Source organism: Carettochelys insculpta, chromosome 8, assembly GCF_033958435.1.
Source record: "Carettochelys insculpta isolate YL-2023 chromosome 8, ASM3395843v1, whole genome shotgun sequence".
NCBI lineage: Eukaryota > Metazoa > Chordata > Testudines > Carettochelyidae > Carettochelys > Carettochelys insculpta.
Genome location: NC_134144.1, coordinates 2,732,287 through 2,752,648, shown reverse-complemented (window position 1 = coordinate 2,752,648; position 20,362 = coordinate 2,732,287). Strand labels below are relative to the sequence as shown.

The following is a 20,362-nucleotide window of genomic DNA, read 5'->3' as shown; positions in this document are numbered from 1 at the left end:
TAGCTACACAATTGCCATAGCTAAAATCAATGTACCAGCCATCAACTTACTTTGCCTAACGTAGACATAGCTCTAGCAAATAGAACGCCCCCCCCGCACGCACACACACACACACACACACATATATGCCTGTGCGGCCCAACCATAAGAACGCCCCCTGCCTGGGAGGTCTCCTCGGTGTGTGAATCCAGAGATTCTTTGCCCCTTCTCTTATATACTGAACGTCTGTTTGCATTTGGACGCAGGCGAACCGCAGCCTCCTTGTAAGGCTCCTTTTCGGCCTTCCAGTGGCTTTGTTTATGGTGTCTCTAATGCCTTGCCACAGAAAGTACTGGGATGGAGGAAGGCTAGCGCCTGAGCATTGCGTTACGTCACCAGCTAGCAAAGGAGGGCTAACAACCAGGGTTTGAATGGCCTGTCACTGTGTCCCATTATTACCTGGGGACTAACTGCGACTCCCAGACCATAAAGCATGTGTACAAAACAATTACATTACTCCTTAAATATGACACATACATAAACTCATAAGGAGCGTGAGAGATTTCTTAAGTCACCAGTGTTCTTTTCCTTGCACAAACTCTTTATGGACAGAGATCCTAGTGCCGTTTGGTGTGGTGAGTTTGTCAGGTGTGAGGCAAGCCGCTTGCAAAAGTGTCTCTCCCTTACGATAGGGGGAGGCATTTGGGGCAGAATTTCTCCAGATTCCCCTCCCGTTTACTCTGGAAGGATCTATGTTGAGCAATGACAGCTCATGAAGCTCGCTAATCATATCTTAAAGTCAGTGGTTCTCAGTCAAGGGGGCACACAGAGATCTTCCAGGGTGGGGTGACCATCTTTCTCAATGCCAAATACAGTACACCTGGTAAAATTACTTGGATTTCAGCAAGTTCAATGGAAATAAATCAGATCTATGCCATATAAACTTTCAAAGTAACATTGTTTACTGAGCCCCCATTAAAGACATACAACATTTTTATAACTAACCATACACAAAACAATTATATACACCCCACTGCAAGACAAGAAGAAGGCTTTTGCGTTAGAAACCACGAGCATGTAGCATTCTCCATTATAAACTTCCAGCTAACTTCAGTTCAGTTAATCTATATAATCAATATATATATTAACTGAACTTGCAGTGAGGTGTATATGACATTACAAAGTCAACATTTGCCAACTCTAACCAAGTACACACCGCAGGAAGTTGGGAATGGGGCTGCAGCCCCACAGGTGCGGCTCCTGGCTGCCCTGTGCCCCAGGGAGCTGTGAATGGGGCTGTCGCCCTGCCCTGGTGGGAGAGCTCCCCAGCTGCAGAAGACAGCTACCCCATGGGAGGGTCCCCGGCTGCACAGGCTGCTGCCCTAAAGCACAGCAGGGATGGGGCTATCTCTCTGCAGGAGGTCTCCCTGGCTGGAGGGGCAGCTGCCCCCAAAGAGGGGCACCAGGTCCTCTTAAAATCTTAAACAAGGAAAAAGTGGCGGGGGGACACTCCCCCTCTGCTCCGCCCCAACATACCCTGCCTTACGGTATGACAGGGCCCCAGGCTCCCTGTCCTGCTGCCGCCTGCACACCTGGCCGGTAAGCACATGCTGCACATGATCTCCAGCCAGCACCTGGGACCTGCAACTGCAGCTGCACTGACTTGAGGGAAAGGCAGCTCAGCAGGCAGTGTGGATATGGGACAATGAGCCTGCTTGTTAAAATAAGTGGGGACGCCTTCCTGATGCCTGAAATACAGGACAGTCCCAGCCAAAACGGGACCACTCTGAGTCTTGCTGCTGTCCTTCATGAGAACAAGGAGGTGCTTCTTGTATGGTTTGCACCAGGAAGAGGTCTTGCTGACCCCAGTGGGGATCTGCAATGCTACCTCCATATTGATATTGAGGAGTGTGTGCTGGTGTATGTAAATTGCTTTTCAAAGGCAATTCATGGGGCACTGAAAGAGCAGACCATCAGCCACACATGAATTCTACAACATGATCCGTGTCTTTAACCCTCAAGCACACGCTGTAAAAGCAAAAGCTCCCAGCATGCATTGTGCGCAGTCTGGGTAGTTTCTCTAGCGATACAGTTGCACTCCTCTTTGTTTTAGATGAGTCAAGTTTCATCAGAAGGCTCCTGATAATTCTTAGGGCCACTTTAGTTGTACAAAGCCAGACGACTGATACCAGTTGCGCAAATGTTATGCATGCCAAGAAACTATCTGGTCTCCAATTTGTTGTTTTGCTTTGTACCATGGGATTAAACTTTGCAACTCCATGACAATAATAAACCATAAAAAACATATTGGTGATACCAAGTTTTATGCCACGATATCCCGAGGCATATGTTGGAAATGTAGCCTCCAATCCTGCTTGATTTATTCCTGTCACCTGTGTGCCAATGATGTTCAGGAGACAGAAACTTTCTTTACTCCAGGAAATGTATTTTTCAATCACTAGAGTAGAAAATACCTGACGGAAAAAAGCACTGCACAGTGAATAGTAACGATTACTAATGAACGAAACTTTGAGGTTGCTGCTGCACTATGAAAGTTGGAAAAGAACTTATTGTTTCCATACTGCCAGCTATAAATATGATGCTACCCAGGTAGGGTTTTTTTAAACACTATCTCTGTTTCTATCTTTAGCGGAAACAGATACATAGATTTATACCTGGCACTTCCTGTGCATGTAAAATATATATATTCAATATTTGTACTGCACATATTTAATTTATCTACCCATTAACTGACTAGCCTCTCCTGTGCATTCTGTAGAAAAATTTAAAAGTAATTGTCCAAGTGCATGTTTCCTTTTGTTAAGGGATGAGCTAAGTCAAATGGCATCATATAAATGTTTAATACCTCCATGACCTGATATTTTTCCCCTTTCCTAGGAATCTAACAACATGAAATGTCTTACTGTTGTTGCTAATTAGAGGTTGTTTAGTGAGCTGTAGTTATTATTCATTTTTTAGATCTGCTGCTCAGATGCATGAGGCGTGATGGCATTTTGTGATAGTTTATTATTTATTACTACTATGAATAAAGTAAGAATGAGTTTGGGGGACACTGCCAAACAGTTTAGGATGAAAAATCAATCCATTTTAAAATTGTTCTAACCTGGTGGCAAGCCTCCAGATTCTAAAAATCTCTCTAGTTTCTCTATGATCTATCACTTCATTACAGAAGTGAGCACAGTGTTGGGGTGGGGGGGGTCTGTTTTCAGTAGGGTGTGTCCTGGCTCCTTAACCTTAAGTGATATTGCACAATAGAAATATCAGAAGCTGTGAAATGACTTATAACAGCTTTTTTTAATAGCACTGATTTATTTTTTTTTATTATCAGCAAGAGCTGGATTCCAACTGTGATAGATGCTAGACACACACATTCCAAAACAAAAAATGGTAAACATTGTGTTTATAATCTAAAGCTCTGTTTCTGCAAATATTAACGTACATGGACTCCTCACCATGAGTACAGCTCAGCAAACATCTAAGTCTAGTAAGGTGCCAAGGCCCCGATCCTGCAAATGGGCAGATGGAATAGCAGGAGGAATTCTAATCATGCCCACATCTAATGATGGGTACAGACATAATGGCAGAGGTGAGCTCTAAGGAGGAATTAAATGGGTGTGCAATAGCAATTAACAGCTTTCTCTTCCCAGAACTAGGCAGGGCTGGAAAAGACCTCAGGAGGCCAACTAGTCCAGCCCATGCCCAAAGCGGGACCAACTCCAACTAACTCGTCTCAGTCAGCACTTTATCAAGCTGGGACTTAAAAGTCTCTAGGGATGGAGATTCCACCATCTCTCTTGGTGACGTATTCCAGTGCTTCACCGCCCTCCCGGTGAAACGGTTTATTCTGTTATCCAACCTACAGCTTCCCCCCTTGCAATTTGAGACCATTGCTCCCTGTTCTGCCATCTGTCACCACTGAGAACAGCCTCTCTCCATCCTCCTTGTAAACCCCCCTTCCCATTCAGGGAGTTGAAAGCTGCTACCAAATCTCCCCTCTTCCCTCCCCCCAGCTATATGCCATTCTAGCGACACCATAACACACATGGCAAAATTGAACTCTGCGGTCGATTGGCCAGTAAGTCTAGATTCACCCTCAGGCTCCAAACAGAACCTCCCACTGCTCCTTCTCACGTTCCCATTTAATCCTCCCCAAAAGAACACTGGCTTCTGCTTTTCCTGCCACACCTCACGCCTCCCACTTTCCCCTTCTCCGCCCAGCTGGCTCTCCCCCCGCCACCTTCTCTGATTCTGAAACTCCAGAGTCTTCCTCTCAGTGCCACCCAGTTCATGTCAGCCCAGCCCTTCTGAAACCTCGGCCCTTTCGAGTTAGGTGCAAAAGCACAGCTCCAGGAGAACCACTTGTCACTCGGGTTTAAAATAGTCAGTCAGGCCTATACCTGCTCCACAAGCAAAGGGCCTGGTTGAAGAAATGTTCCACTTGAGACCATGGCAACAGGAAGGACTCTGCCCAGGCACTCCTGTGGGTACAGACTATGCTCTAGAAAGTCCAAGGCTGCCAAATCCCTTAAACAACTTCACTGCGGGATCTGTAAATGCTCCGTTCCTCTGAAACCAACGGCCCTTTGTCAGGTGCCTGAATATGGATTCAGGGCTCTAATTTTGGGCACCTGACCTGAAAGAGTTGGTGCAGGCAGAGGTGACCAGTGCAGGAATTGCCCGCGGTGCACTGGCCATGTGCTGCCCCCCACACCCTGTCCTCCTCCCACCCTGTTCTGCTCCTGCCCACTGTTTCTGGTGCATGCTGGGCAGTACCTCCTACCCTCCTGAAATGGCGTGGCCTAGGAGTATCATGAGCTTCATGTGATGCTCCAGGGGAGGCCCCTGCAGTCATCAGAACCAGCCTGGTGCAGTGCTGATGGGGGGTGGTGGTGTTGGACTGATGCCAGGGGGTGCACAATGAAACTCTGTTCGACCCAAAAATGAAACATTTCACTTCATTTTGAGCACACTTTTAATGAAGTCCTGCTAAATTTCTAAATAAAGTGTTGCTTCAAAGCAAAAGTGTTCCATTTACAAAATGTCAAAATGAAACATTTTAACCTCTTTTGGGGTTTTTTTTTTTTTGTTTTTTTTAAAAGCCCTTTTTGAAACCTAATTCAACACAAATTCACAAGTGGTTTTGGGCAACACAAAATGGCATTTTTATTTTTATTTTTATTTTTGGGAAACAAACTATTTGGGAGAAATGTCACCCAGCTCTAGATGAGAACTTTTTTTGCTACTTTTAGAATCCACTTCTGTGATCTAGGGCGAGAACAAAAGATTGTGCACTCATGGTTATGTGTTCTGCCAGAGCAAAACGTATGTTTTGGACTGCATGGTGGGCTTTGTTTTGTTTTACAATGTTCCTCTCACCCTGAATGCCTGGCAGGAATTACTTCCAAACTTTACTCTTGGTTGTTTGCATTGGCTTGGGCTTCTACTGAGAGCTAGCTAAATGCTTTTAAAATGATATTTCCTTTGAAAAAAATAATGGTCTATCTTCCAGGAAAGCCTTTCACAAGACACAAGAGTTGTGTGAAACCCCACGGGCTTAGCCACATGACTTGCATTAGCAGCGATGGGAACTAAACCATCCTGGCACATTGCTTTGAAAATGTAAGTCCCTTTGAGGTCAAGCAGTTCATTCCTCTACAGAAAGCAAATTGATCTAATGCTAACAAGCAGCAGCCTGTTGCTGCCGTCAGAACGCCTGATATCCTGACGTAGGCATCCATCATCTTCCAGCTGGACAGCTCTTTCAATAGACAAGACCTCCTGCAGCAGGGCACAGACTGAAAAATAGCTTGGGCCGAATCTTCACCCTTCACTTTCTCCTCTTTGCCTTGCCTCTGCAAAGGAACTAGCCAATTGTTCCAAGAGGGCAGCTAGGCATTTAATAGGCTTTTCGGTCCAGAAGGAACCATTGTGATCATCCAGGCTAATTTCCTGCATAGCATAAACCAGCGAATGTCACTTAGTAATCCCTGTATTTGATGGCTGAGATACTGCATATTTTTGGAAAGATTCCAGTCTTGATTTAAAACCTCCACCGAGAATCCGTATCTCTTTGTCATTTGTTCTGATGCTTACTTACCCCAACTGTTTAAAATGTATGTCTTGTTATTTACGTGCACACATTTGCTCTGAATTTATCTGGCTTCACTTCCACAGCCTGCATCTTGTTATGCTTTTGTCTACTAAATTAATACACCAGCTACTAATAAGCTTCTTTAGTCTCCGACTACGAGGCAGGTTTTCCAGACCTCACGTTAATCTTGTCGTTCTTTTCTTGAACTGTTTCCAATTGTCAACATCCTTACCAATGGACAGACATCAGAGCTGGACACAGGATTCAGGCCTGGGCTTATCAGTCTTCTCAGGAGGATGTGTGACCTCTGTATTCTTTCACTAGATCTTCTCCTACTTATACCTTCAATGATTGTGTTAGCCCTCTGAGAGAAAACATTGGGCTGCAAGCTTAGGTGTTATAGATGAAACCCGATTAAATATAACTCCTTTCTGGAGTCACTGGTTTCTAAGATACAGTACATCATCCTCTAAAGACTAACAAAATCATTTATTAGGTGAGCTTTTATGGGACAGAAAAGTCTTTAAAGTGCTACTTGACTGCTTTTTTGTTTTGATAGTTTTTAGACTAGCACGGCTTCCTCTCTGTTACTACATCATCCTCTGTGTGACCTGCATTCTTTATTCAGGAGGCTCTAGAAGTGATCATTCAAGTCCCTTGCACTAAGACAGGACCAAGTAAACCTAGGCCATCCCTGAGAGGTGTGTGTCCCACCTGTTCTTAAAACCTCCAATGATAGGGATTCCACAAACTCCTTTTGAGGCTTATTCTGGAATTTAGCTACATTTATAGTTTTGGATTTTTTCCCTGATGTCTAACCTAAATATCTCTTGCTCCAGATTTAACTCTTGTTTTAACTCTTATGGACATGGAGAACAATTCATCACTGCAATCCTTGTAACACATTGGAAGATTGCCATGTTAGTCTGTAGCATCACAAAAACCAAGAAGTCCTGTAGCATCTTAAAGACGAACAATTTTGTTTATAAGGTAATGAGCTTTCTTGGATAAGACCCACTTCCTCAGATTTCTAAAATCTCATTACCTAATAAACAAAATTGTTAATGTGATTTTAAAATCTGATGAGATTGGTCTTACTCAGGAAAGCTCATGACCTAAAATAAAAATTGGTAGTCTTTAAGGTGCTCCAGGGCTGCTTGTATTTGGAGATTGCTATCCAGTTCCCTTGTCACCTTTTCTCAAGACTAAACATGCCTTGTGTTTCCTTAACCTTTCCGCAGAGGCCAGCTTTTCTAATAATTATGGCTGCTCTTCCTAGAGTCTCTCTGATGTGTCCATGTCTTTGCTAAGGGCTAATCTATACCTACAAGAAGATCAGCGTGGGAAGATTGATCTTCTGAAGTTCGATTTTTGCCGCATCTATTAAGATGTGGCATAACTGACCACGCTGGGCTCAGTTATCAACCCCTTCCCCACCCCGCCCAGACTCCGTGCTATTGTGTGAACTAGGGGACATTAACGCAAGACTTCTGAGCCCCAGGCTACACTAGGAAAGAAAGTCAAGTCTGATACATCGAGTCAGATACATACACAAATGCTACAGCCTGCCTTGCATATCTGAAATCGATTCTCTTCCTTGGTGTGGACTTACCCTAAAGTGCAGCCCCCCAGAACGGGACACAGTGCTCTTGCTGAGCCCCAACAAGGCTCAACAGAGTGAGACAAGTCACTCCCCCACCTCCCCTGCTCCATATCTCACATGCCATGTTCCTATTCGTACACCCAAGAATGATATTGGCTTTCTCTGCAAATGCATCCCATGGTGAAATCGTTCTCAGCTTGTGATACACTGAAACACACTGGCTCCGTTCCACACTACATCCCTCACACCAGCACTTTTCCTCCCATTGGGAGGCATGCATTTGGTTTGTGCATGAGGCGCGTTGCATTGGGCTGCATGCAATACAAGCTGAGCAGACACCACCCAGTTTATCACGTGATCTAGAAGGCATGCACAGGGAAATCACTGGATATCTCGGGATAGGTCTGTGCCTACTCCTCCTGCACAAGCGTAGTAGGGAAAGTTAGGGATAGGAAAGAGTCATGAGAGAGGGGAACACTCCCATGATCCCAGACCAGGGGATTGAGGCAAGTGGGGGCTTTGGGAGGAGGGAAATGGAAAGCCTCTAATATTGTCCCTCATCCTGTCGCACAGAAAGAGTCAGCTGCATCTGAGGTTCTAGCCCTTTGTCTTTAATACAGAAAATAGAAAGTGTAAGGAAAGGGTCCCAGAACCACGTTCCTTGAAAGCTCGGACCTTCATTTCAAAGCTGCTGCCCCTTCTGGTGATACAAATCAAAGGCTGTCATTCCAGGGAAAGGCCCACAGAGAAGGGATAGAACAACCCCTCTGTAGTATCACACCAGTAGTAACAAACCTGCCCCATGGTGCACTGCTTGCATAGCGATGCTGGGGTTGCAAGTTCAAGCCTTGCTTAAAAGGACTAGTCTCAGACTGGTCAGGAAATGGGGACAGTCCCTCTTCACAGATGGCAAAACTGAAGTAGAGAGAGGTGAAGTGACTTGGTTAAGGTCACAGGGGGTGTGCCTACACAGCAAAGTTATTTCAGAATAACGGCCAATATTCTAAAATAGCCTTGCGGGCAGCTACACAGCAAAACTGCTTCTTCAAAATGATTTTGAAATAGTGGATGGCTTATTTTGAATTCTGTATACTTGGTTCTATGAGAAATAGCACCTATTCCAAAATAGATGTTTTGGAATAGGGGGCTCTATGGATGGGGAAAAAGGCCCAAAATATTTACAAAGCAGGAAGGGACAACTCACAGTTTGCTCATTCAAAAAGTGTACATTATAATAGAATTAATTAAATGGAAATGGGATTCATTTGATTCACTGAAAGGAATGCGTTGGCTCTCTGTTCTTCGTTGGATTCAGCTTAAACTTTAGTGTTGAGGTTACAAGTCGGTAGCAATAGCTCCTGGTTTGAAATGGTCCAAACAAAGTAAAATGGGCAAAGGTAAAGCTGTTTCTTTCTGCTTTGTTTTGTTCTCACACTTAAGTCTCTTATATGCTTGGTTCACTGCATTGGTTAGTTGCAATGTCTGGAAATAAAATCTTTCAGCCGCATCTACACTACAGCAATCTTTCGAAAGATGAGCTTCTGGAAGATCTTTCAAAAGAGCGTGTCCACACACAAAAAAAGCTGATCAAAAGATTGATCCGCTCTTTCAATAGAGTGCATCCACACGCCCCACCCAGCTCTTTCAAAAGATCGGGCCAGGGATCAAAAAATCCAGCACCATGAGGACTGCTTTTTTGAAAAAAATGGGCCCACAGAGCATCTACACGAGCTTTTTTTTGAAAGAAGGTTTCAAAAGGAGGCACTCTTCCCGATCCAGGAGCACAAGAGGACTTCCAGAAGAAGAGCCACATTCTTTCAATTTTGGATCGAAAGAGCGCATTTTGTGTGTGGACACTCCATGGGCCCTTTTGTAAAAGGGCCGGATTTTCCAAAAGAACTTGCTAATGTAGACATGGCCTTCCTGGCCTGACACTGCAGAAAGCAACGACTAGTGTTAACCAGGGGATGACAATTCTGTCTTGTGACAACTTTCAAGATTCTGAAGTTTTTGTTTTTCCTCATGGTAACAGAATCACAACCAGTCAAGCATCACATAACAGAATTGTGTCAAAATACATTGTGGAATTGAAAAGGCCACACGTTCCATTCCTTCCTCTCTCTCTTTTCCTCTGGGAGTGACTGGTGCCTCCTCCCAGAACCTTTAAAACCTTTCCCAGGAAAACGATACATCTCTGGAACATTTTGGTTCCTGTGAAACAATTGAGTTAAACAAAACAAGTTTGGCCGAAGTGTTCCAACCGGCGCTAGTAACAATGATGACACAAGTGAGAAATCAAACCACCGTGCAGTGAGTGCAGAGTTATTAAACGTTTATGAGTGTGCTGTGGTACCCTCGAATGCCCCATTGTTTTCATGGGCTGAGGCTTGTGGATAGGCAGGAAAAGAGATCCCCGCAAACTAGGGCCAGGTTAGAGAGAGACAAACCTGGGGAAATCATATCTGAGGAAGATAGGAAAACCCAGCTAATTTTGCTGGCCATCTTCTTTTCAGTTTTCTGGGTTTGGCCTCTAGTGGACCATACTCAGATAGTAGGAATGAGTCAGTTAGAACCTGGAAAGACTAGATAATCAAATGACAGGATGGTGGAAGGGTTAAAGTAGCAAAATACCTTATTCAATGTGACCAGATTTGTAATGAGACCATACATCTTTTGTTCTAATTTCTTTGTCCTGAAGGTGAAACTTCAGGCCAAGAACACTGTGACATGTACCTGTTCTTCAGTCACTTCTTTATGAGAACAGGATATAAAATTAGCTAACCCTCTTCCCATTTTGAGATTCAGATCATAGCGTCCTTCTCCTCTCCACTGTCAGACTAACCTAGCTAGATGTGCAGTTTTAATCTCAGAACACTCCCTGGAGCGAAAAGACAGCTCTCGCTAACCTGGCCCTTCTTTGTGGGGATCTCTTTTCCCACCCATCCAAAACCTAGCTTTGTTTTTGAATTAAAGTAAAGCTTTTTAGCAACAATACAGGTGCTAATGTGCCAAACTCATTCTGACAGCAGATCATTCCACTGGCCACCAGGGGTGAATTTGGCCTCCTTTTATTGTAGTAAAAAAATTCAGCCCAAATCTGAGATTAAACCAGGTTGCATACTTCCGAAAAGGGCAGACCATCATGGTCCTCTCACTAACTATACGAACAGTGAACAGCATTGACAGGTACCGTCTTTATGTCCCTTGGGAAAATGACAAAGTCTTTTCTTCACCTCACTTACCAGTCCCTTTACCAACCCTTGTCTCCCAGACTTGCATGTTGTGTAGCATAACACACAGAAATTCAATTTAAAAATATTTCTGGAAAATTGCAAGGTACCTCTGCTTTATTTCTTGGAACTAAGAATGATAATATACAGGAACCCGAAACCCAAGAGAAACAAAGCAGACTGCTCCTTAAAACAGAGGCATGACTCACTTCGTCTTGCTTTGGGCTGTCTGCCTGCAGAATGAAGGCTGTAAGGCTCAGACCACAGAAGCAGGACCAGAAAACTTCTGACATTTCAAGTGACACCTACAATTAAATAGCATTTAAAATACACCACGATCCTGGTACTAGTCCCTATAAGGGCATAAGAGAAAATTGTGAACTCCAGTGGTGTTTCAAACACTGCAACTGTGAACATACTGCAACTTGTTTCGGTGCCACAAATTTGAGTGCATTGCAACTCCTCCCTCACCACCCCCCATTACTTTGCACAAGACAGAGGTGAGCAAAACTCAACTTTAGAAAACCAGATAATGGATCTTTAAGGTTGCCCAGACAACCTTAACTCTGCCCTCCTTCACCAGTGCCCCAGCAGTGCCCATTAACACACACACCTTTGAACTGGCAACCCCACAGCTGCTGAAATGTACAAATTCTTCACCTTCATTTGCAACTCATTAGCTCACACCCCCTGAATTCCATCTAACATTACAAAGCAGCGGGCGTTGCGGGAAGAGAAGATTGCTTACCCGCTATCCTTCAGTTCCCCTGGAGTGGGCAGTAGCCAATGGAAATTATTTGCACACCTTTCAGGTGCAGTCATTGTGGTAGGTGTACCTATACTGCTGAAAGATAGTGGCTATAACTAGGTGGTCCCTGTATCAGAGAGGTAGCCATGTTAGACAGTATCCACAAAAACAATGAGAAGTCCTGGACACCGTATAGACTAACTGATTTTTAGGAGCATAAGCTTCTGTGGGCAAAGACCCGCTTCGCCAGACGCATTACAGCCCGACTGACACACAGGGCCTGGAGTAAAGGGCATCTCCGTCACAGTGCAGTGCTGTTCCTGGTCATGTTTCAGAATGCTTGGAGGATGGGGTTTGAGAGAAGTCACAGATATTTTGGAACAGAAACTACTGAGCGCTTTATGCTTGAGAAGAAGATCCTCTGACTGCCATCCAAGAGAGCAGAGTGCTTGTAATGTACTGCACAGCCCAGAAACACTTTGTCCGGCCAGCCATAAACTCTTCAGTTTCTGTTCTTCCAACACGTATTAATAGCTTTCACATTGTCACTGTCGCATGCATCCAGATGCTCAGCCAAATCAGAGAAAACTGTCAGAGATCCTGGGTACATATCTGTTACAGTCCAAATCTGCCTCTGTACATTGATGAGGGGCAGATCAGCAACAAAGTCCAGATAACGTTTGCCCAAATAAACCACCATAGTGTCTATCTGGTAGGTCTCAACTTCTCAAGTCACCCCAGGACAGCTCTCCACCCAAACTGGCCCATAGCCAGCAATCCCTATAGTATGATGCACTCCCTGATCTTCTGAAAAACTTCTGCAACCTTGTTGTCTGGGAAGCAGCTGAAATTCACAAGCTGCCAAGCCTAGCAGTACATAGAGTTCTTTTCCCACAGCTGCCAAGGTACCTGGTCTGCCAGTTCCAAAACATTGTGCTAACGTTTTTGGAAACCACCGATTGCTCTGCTCCTGAGATCAGGAGTAGCCACTGGCCTGCCAGCCTTCCTCTTGTAAAAATATGGATTTTCCTCAAACACCCCACCCAAAGCCTGCCTCCCATCTGTCCACACTTTCTGTCCCCTCTGCAGCCGCAACATCTCCTGGGTCCCTCCGCCTTCAACCTACACACATACAAAATCTTCAGTCTGCAGCTCGTCTGCATCCAAAATAACACTTTTCTTTAGACTGGCTCTTCTTGTGTCTACAGCAACCACCCCCCACCCCAATTAAAAACCTTTAGTACTACAACAGAAGCAACTTGTAGCATGCAATGTGACTTTTTAACTCTTTATTGCACAGGCGTACAAAGGTTTGGGCTACAAACATCAGTGGTGGGGTGATCTTCAGGGGAAAAGTGCTGGCCGATTCCATCTAATTAACTGCTCTGTTGCATGATTCTAGTAGACTAAGGGAATGGCGCTAAAAACTAGCACTGTGTTCTGTGACACTGGTAGGGGAAGGATTAAAAACAGTCCCGGGAGGGGGCTGCCCTGGGGACCAATCAGGGGAAGGACTGTGGCAGCCAATCAGAGCCAGGGGGACTGTATAAAGGAAATGGCTGGCCAGGGTGAAGACATTCTTACTCCAGCCCTGCAGGGAGAGGGACCTTGCTGCCTTCTAAAGTTGGGTACCATGGACAGAGCAGTGCTGGGGAAAGGCAGGGTGAGCCAGGAGAGTCCTGACCAGACAAACCCCAGGCTGCAAGGCCAGAGGGTACTAGGGCAGCAGAGATGCAGCCAGGGCAGTGGAAGGCAGCAGGTTCAACCCCTTAGCAGTGATGACCGGCCATTTCAGATGGCAGTTCACTCCTGAAGTGAGGGGCTAGAGGATAACTGGCAGTGGTCACTGAGGCCAGGTGGGCAGAGGGAGCTTGGGGTTCCCCAGGAGTGGAGAACCAAAAAGTGAGGCAGAAGTGGGCAAGACACTGGCCAGAAGAAGGCGCTCCAGAGGCTGGACAAGCTAATTCCAGCAGATCAGCCTTTACACAGAAGCAGTGATACAACTTTCAGAATAGTGCTGCTGCTGCTGCTGCTGCCGCTGCGCTACCATAGCAAAAACAAAAATAACTGGAAGGCAGGAGGTCCTGGATCCCAGCCGCTGCGCACACTCCAGCAAACAACAGTGACTCATTTACATACATGGAGCTTTCACCCTGGATTCTTGTCCTTTTCCTTGGCCTTGTTCTTCCCGCAGGTGGCTCCAAGCCAGACGTTTGATGCTGTCGAGAGGAATGACTAGATAAGGTGCACATCGTGTCAGGGAGCCCATCCTTTGCACTTGATGTGGGAACTCCTTGCTATAGCTCCTTTTTGCACTCAGGGCTTGCAGTAATTCTCCTCGGCCAATAGGAGAGTCTCCTGACCACCATAACAGCTAGGGAAAACAGTAGATATTCCATTGTCATTTTTGACACTTAAAGGTCACTGCCTAAGCAGCTTCATCTTATTCTAAAACGCTTCTGTTTCTACTGTCGTTTACAGCAGCCTCTTGAACATTAGACACTGAAATCTGTTTTCTTGTCAGTCTTTTACTCTGTTGCATTCACACGGGTCCCAACTGTCAGATCAGTCAGCTGCTGACATCAATTATATTCCTAATATGAGTTAAACAGATTTTAAGGCCTGAGCCCCTTCCCAGATATGAGGGCAATTCTATTTTTCTCAGGTGAGGGGGCCTATTGTAGAAAAGGCTTTCATGTACACATACTGCACTGGCATGAAAACGGAGTAACTGTACATGCAGTCTTGGTAATCATTTGCATTGGTGCTTAGCCAGTCTTTGCAGGCAAAGTTGCAGTAATACAGCTGGAAATTAGACTCGCAAATCAGGCTTTTAAAAAGTATGGACTTTCCTCTCTGATGTGCTCAAGCTCTGTAAATAACAAATATATCATCTGAAGTCTGGCCTATTTAAACTTACCCTTATGCCGTTTCATTTCACTGCTACAGCCGTACAATAAACAGTCTTTTGTTGAGAAGAGAAAGGCATCTGCTGGGTTCTCTAGGTGGAAGGATGTGGGAGTGTCTGATTCAGGAATCTGCAGGCACAAATTAGAGTTAAACATTTCTGGCTCATGCCTTCTGACGTCTGCTGTGCCTGGCAGGCTTGTACATAGGTACCTACCCCAGTCATGATGAGCTGCCCCTCTGAGCAGTCACCTAACTGTTTGTGCAAAAGTGTTCTGCAGCACAAGCCAGGATCCAGGACATAGTGAACGACTTTGAAGCAGTGGCCACTAAAAAGCAAGAGCCCAGAAAGCCATCTGGGCCTACTTCTCATTTCAGCCATGTTGGGTATGTCTGCACAGCATTTTGGAGTGAGCCTCCAAGCCCAGGTTGTCAGACTCAGTCTAGCAGGTCTTAGGCCAGATCTACGTTAGACGTTTAGGTTAATTGTAGATGGCAGTTCTAGATATGGCAATTGTGTAGCTAAAATCAACTTATCTGTGATAGACTTACCTGGCTGTCCATGCAGAGGGAGTTCAACAGAAGAAACTCTCCTGTCAAGCTCTCTTACTCCTTGAGCTATTGAGAAGTTCAGTAGTTGACTCCTGACCCCAGATAATTCGATTTCACGTATCATACCCCAGAAGACTAACCCTGACCGGGTCACTCTTCCATGTAATGTAGCCATGCCTTCATTCAAGTGCTCTGAAAGTAGGTCTGTTGAGAATACTCAAAAGTTGTGGCTCAGGCATTGAAGCTTAAGGAGAGGTGTGAGCAATGTTCTGTTTCAAAATTTTATTTTGATTTTATTTTAAAAAATCTAAACCCATTTAAGCATGGCTGGAATTGAAAGGAAACATTCTGCTGTTTCAGAAGTGAAACTGACAGTGACTGGCTCATGACTTGTGGCTAGAGAAAGTGTCAAGTCATAAAATTGCAGGGCTGGAAGAAACCTCAGGAGGCCATTGAGTCCAACCCCCTGCTTAGACCAGGACTAACCCCAACTAATTCATCCCACCCAGGACTTTGTCAAGCCAGGACCTAAAAACCTCTAGGGATGGAGATTCCACCACTTCTCTAGGTAACACATTCCAGTGTTTCACCACTCTCCTGGAGTCTTTTTCTAATAGCCAACCTAGACCTCCCCCAGTGCAAATAAAGACAAATAGCTCCTCATTCTGCCACCCCTCACGCCTGAGAACAGCCTCTCTCCATCCTCTTTAGGACCCCCTTCAGGAAGTGGAAGGCTGCTATCAAATCCCCCCTAATTCTTCTCTTCTGAAGACTAAACAACCCTGGTTCCCTCAGCCTCTCCTCTAAATCCAGTGGTTACAGCAAGTGTCGGGAGCCAGGAGTTGGAGCTCAGGGTCAGAGCCTGAGGCAGAGGCCAGGTGCAGAACCAAAGGGGAGAGCCAGAGTCAAGAGCCAGAACTGGGTTATCTGGATGCGGCAAAGCCAGGGCACAGCTGGGTCGAAGGCAGTGGGCACCGCTGAGTACTAGTGAGTGCAACCCTATCACCGCTGTGGGCAAACGCTGTGGGCAGGTGCTAAATTACGGCTGCGTAAGAGCCAGTCATCTGACTCTTCCAGCCAGACATGTGATGGAGCCAATGAAACAGGCTATTCCAGCCCAGTCATGACCGTGCAGTTGGCTGGACACAGGTGTGGCAAAGCCCAGCTCCCAGGCAGAGACCCACAATAATTGCCTTTTCTAAGTTTGGGATCACCAAAACTTTTAACCCTTCTTGTTTGCTGTTTGACCTGAAACCTTTTTTTAACTTCTTGAAAATTATCCCTGGTTGCCCCAGCCATGCTGAAAACGTGCCTTCCTGCAGCTGACTTCACAGTTGCCTTGACATATTCCTTACTCAACCTTGTGCCCTATGCAGCCTAGCTCAGGGCACTCTAAAACCACCTTCCAAGGAGCGTTACTACCACAGTTGTCTCAGGAGCATCCTGTCTAATGCCCTGACACATCATCAACTGGTCAGTTCACGAGCCACGCTTAACCCACCTGCCAAGTGCTAATTCTGCTTTGGTCATGGTGATGCCAAGCGTCACCCAGAAGGAGGGAGCTACTGCTAATCATGGCATGGAAAACATATGATGGGTGGCATGTGACATCCGTGCACACTTTGCCCATTGTGTCAAGAAAACAGAAATGCTTGTCAAAATACCAGCTCAGGCAGGCGCTTTTGGCTTCAGGGAGCAGAAGAGAGGCATGTTGGCAAGGAGAGCATTAGAAAGGCAGATGTCCTCTCCACCCACTAGGGTTTTATTGGCAGTTGAGTTAGCATCTCTTTGCATATGAAAGCAACGGAGAGGCACTGCTGCTGGCGTGCTGGCAGGGAACTTGGCAGCAGCGTCCCTGATACGTTCGACAAGGAAGCAATATGTTAGCAACAGCCCTTGGTCCGTGTGATGGGGGCCAAATTGCTATGGCACTTCCTCTCCGTGTGGAGGCATCACACAGAATGTGCTAGACACCATGTCATTCTCTTTCTGCGCTTCCCTCTTCTCTCTGATTCCCCTCTCAGGCAGCAGGGGCCTGGGTCTTCTCTCCTACGCATTATGGTGCTGCACGGGAGTTATTCTGTTCCTGATTTGTGCTGGGGCACGGGACAGAAAAATCATAGCCCAGCTGCTAAGCCCAGTCACTGGGTGGCCAGCCCATTAAAGAGAGAGGGGTCTCAGCCAACTCCGCTCCCCAGGGGTGAAAATGGAAGGTCATGTGACTGAATCAGGCCTTCTGAGGCTTGGCTAGAAAAGAGAGAACATTCAGCAAAGGGCTGGAGAAGGCAGCAGAGAGCTGCCCGGTTGCTGCAAGACTCCAGGGAGGAGGGGCCTAACTGTTTGGAGCCCAGGCCAAGAAAGGGGGCTATTGGGTAACAAGTATTTGCAGAGTATTTCTGTGGACCTGAACAGGAGGAACGGAGGCAGGGTGCTGCAGAGCTGGGAGGGGCTGCTCAAGGTGCAGCTCACGCTCACTGAGACAGGAATGGACCCGTCATGTAATGTTGCTTTCCTCACTCCTCTGTTGTGGACAATTTATTCCAAGCATCAAAGACTTTAATAATGATTTGTGCAGGTCCGGGAGTAGGCATCTGCTCTTACTAGATTGACTCTCTCATGCCAAGTGCAAATGGAGAATTTGTGTCAAGGTCACAAATTAGGCCCTGTACTTTTACTGACTATATCAGGGGGCGGAGGGGGTGTCGTTGTGTTAGTCTGTAACTGCAACAACAACAAGATGTCCTGTGGCACCTTATAGACAGACAGATTTTATGCAGCATAAGCTTTTGTGGACAAAGACCCGCTTCATCAGACGCATCCAGATGAAGCGGGTCTTTGCCCGCAGAAGTTTATGCTCCAAAAATCTGCTAATCCCTAAGGTGCCACAGGATTTCTTGTTATTATTGACTGTGTGATAATCGCCCACAAAAAGGACTATAACCCCTTTAAAACAGAGGGAGAGCCATGTTAGTCTGTATCTGAAACACAGACAAAATGAAGTATTATTTCCACCTTATGTAGCTATGGGGTAAGGAGCCAGAACTCAAGTTACTTACAGCTCCAACAATGACCTGCTCTGTGTCTTTCAGCAAATCCCTTAGTACTCCATGCCTCAGTTTCATGGTCTGTTACATGGATATTGTGACGATGATTATCTGTTTTGCAGGGGCCCTGCATATCTATCCTACCATGGGTATACTTAAATAATTAACTCCTTGCACAGTGTTTGGAGATCGTTAAATAAAAGGGCCTTTAAAGTATATCAGAAGCATAAAAAGCAGAAGGCTGCCAATTTACTATTATTACTTGCCAGGTTTTAAATGCCATACATAAAAGAAATTTCTGTTCTCATGTGCTTTATGAAGTTTCAAATACTGTTTAATTTGCTGCTTTAAGGTAATACTTTGTTAGGGTATAAACCTTTGTAAGCCATTTCCCATCAGATAACCAGCATCCCTGCAGAAAAAAGTTTGCAGGTGGGTTCTGAATATTAAGTAGACAGTAGAATTCTGGGGCATAGTGTGGCTTGTAAAGGACAGTTTGCCTAGAAATTAAGATGGATAACAGCGTAAATTGCATTGCATCAAATGCAGTCTGTGGTGGTGGTATCTACTTACATAGGATGCATTAACAGAAGTCTCATGAGCAAGACCCAAGAAGTCATTTTTCTGCTCTACTCAGTGCTGATTAGGCCTCGGTTGGAGTATTGTGTCCAATTCTTGGCACCACATCTCAAGAAAAATGTGGAGAAACTGGAGAAGATCCAGAGAAGAGCAGCAGGAATGTTTAAAGGTCTAGAGAACATGAGCTATGAGGGAAGGCTGAAATAACTGGGCTTGTTTAGTTTAGAAAAGAAAAGATTGAGAAGGTACATATTAGTGGCTTTCAAGTATCTAAAAGGATCACAAAGAGAAGGGGGAAAATTGTTCTCCTCGATCTCTGACGGTAGGACAAGGAGCAATGGGCTTAAACTCCAGCAAGGGAGGTTGAGGTTGGACATTAGGAAAAACTTCCTAACTGTCAGGGTGGTTTAACACTGGAATAAATTGCTTAGGGAGGTTGTGGAACCTCCAACACTGGAGAAATTTAAAAGCAAGTTAGATAGACATCTGTCAGGGGATGATCTAAATGGTGCTTGGTCCCTTTGTGGGAGCAGGGACTGGAGGCAATGACCTCTCAAGGTCCCTTCCCGTTCTAGTGTTTTATGATTCCTAAAAGCAATGACTGTTCTCACAATAGCTACATTAGAAAAAAATAAAACTGTTGTAGACATAATTTTTTTAAGAAAATCCTCTATTTTCAGTAAATTAGTCTCTGCCTCAACACCAGTGCAGACTAAGTATCATTCTCCTTAGACTGTAGGATCCCTTCTCCACATCTCTTTCTTTCTCTGTGCCTCATTCTAGAGGGAGTTTCGATCGGAAACATTGAGGCATCTTTTGTTAATCAGGCAGAGAGACTGAAACACTCCTGTTTTTCTGGCCCGAAAATAGGGTGTGGGGCTCCCTGCACCTGCCAATCTGTGATTCCAGACACAGCAGGTGAGAGCCTAAATTGGCACCTCGTTGCAATGGTCAGTCCATCCATTGGCTTGGCTGATATCCGTTTCCAAACACAGTCCTGTCAGAGCATATCAATAACTGGGCAGTGAGCAGGTGCAATTACAAGTCTCAGAATCCATGCGTCAGAACAGTCCTACGTAACTCCGGGGGTAGGGAGCAGATCCTCATCTTACTGCCATTGGATGGGTCCCCAGACTCCTGAAGTTATGTGCCAGGTCATGTCTTCACCAAGGTTCGAGTGGATGAGGCATTGATTGACCCAGCGGGGCATGGGGGGCGGGGGTGTCAATTTCTCATAAATCAACTGCCGGTGGGTCTCCCGTTGGCTCCAGCGCTCCACCAGAACAAGAAGAGTAAGGGAAGTCCTTTTCCTGCCACTGCCAATTACTATGGGTGCGGGCCCAACCCCTGTTGCTAGTGCCAGGTCCCCTACTCATCCCCCAGGCCACCCTGGGCCCTGCAGGAGGCCCCCAAGATACAAGGCTCGGTGCGGTTGCCTTGAGCCATCGTATGGACAGGACTGGCTCTGCCGCTGAGCGGCGTAAGTTATGCCAACATTAACAACAGTGTGGACCTAGCCTGAGTGCTTAGACATGCATTGCAGCTGAATATCCATCTATCCATATGTACATCCCTGCTAGGGATACACAAGTGTCTACCAACAGAGTC

The 20,362-nt window shown here is 45.7% G+C and overlaps 1 long non-coding RNA gene across 1 annotated transcript in view; it reads right to left on the bottom strand.

The window, feature by feature from the left end:
* Window positions 1-12,972: 12,972 nt before the first annotated feature.
* Window positions 12,973-20,362, bottom strand: part of LOC142017193 (uncharacterized) — a 32,023-nt gene continuing 24,633 nt past the window's right edge. The window contains exons 2-3 of the long non-coding RNA XR_012646479.1: window positions 14,593-14,710; window positions 12,973-14,046 (exon numbers count right to left, since the gene is read on the bottom strand). This is a non-coding gene — a long non-coding RNA (uncharacterized LOC142017193). The remainder of the gene's footprint in view (window positions 14,047-14,592; window positions 14,711-20,362) is intronic.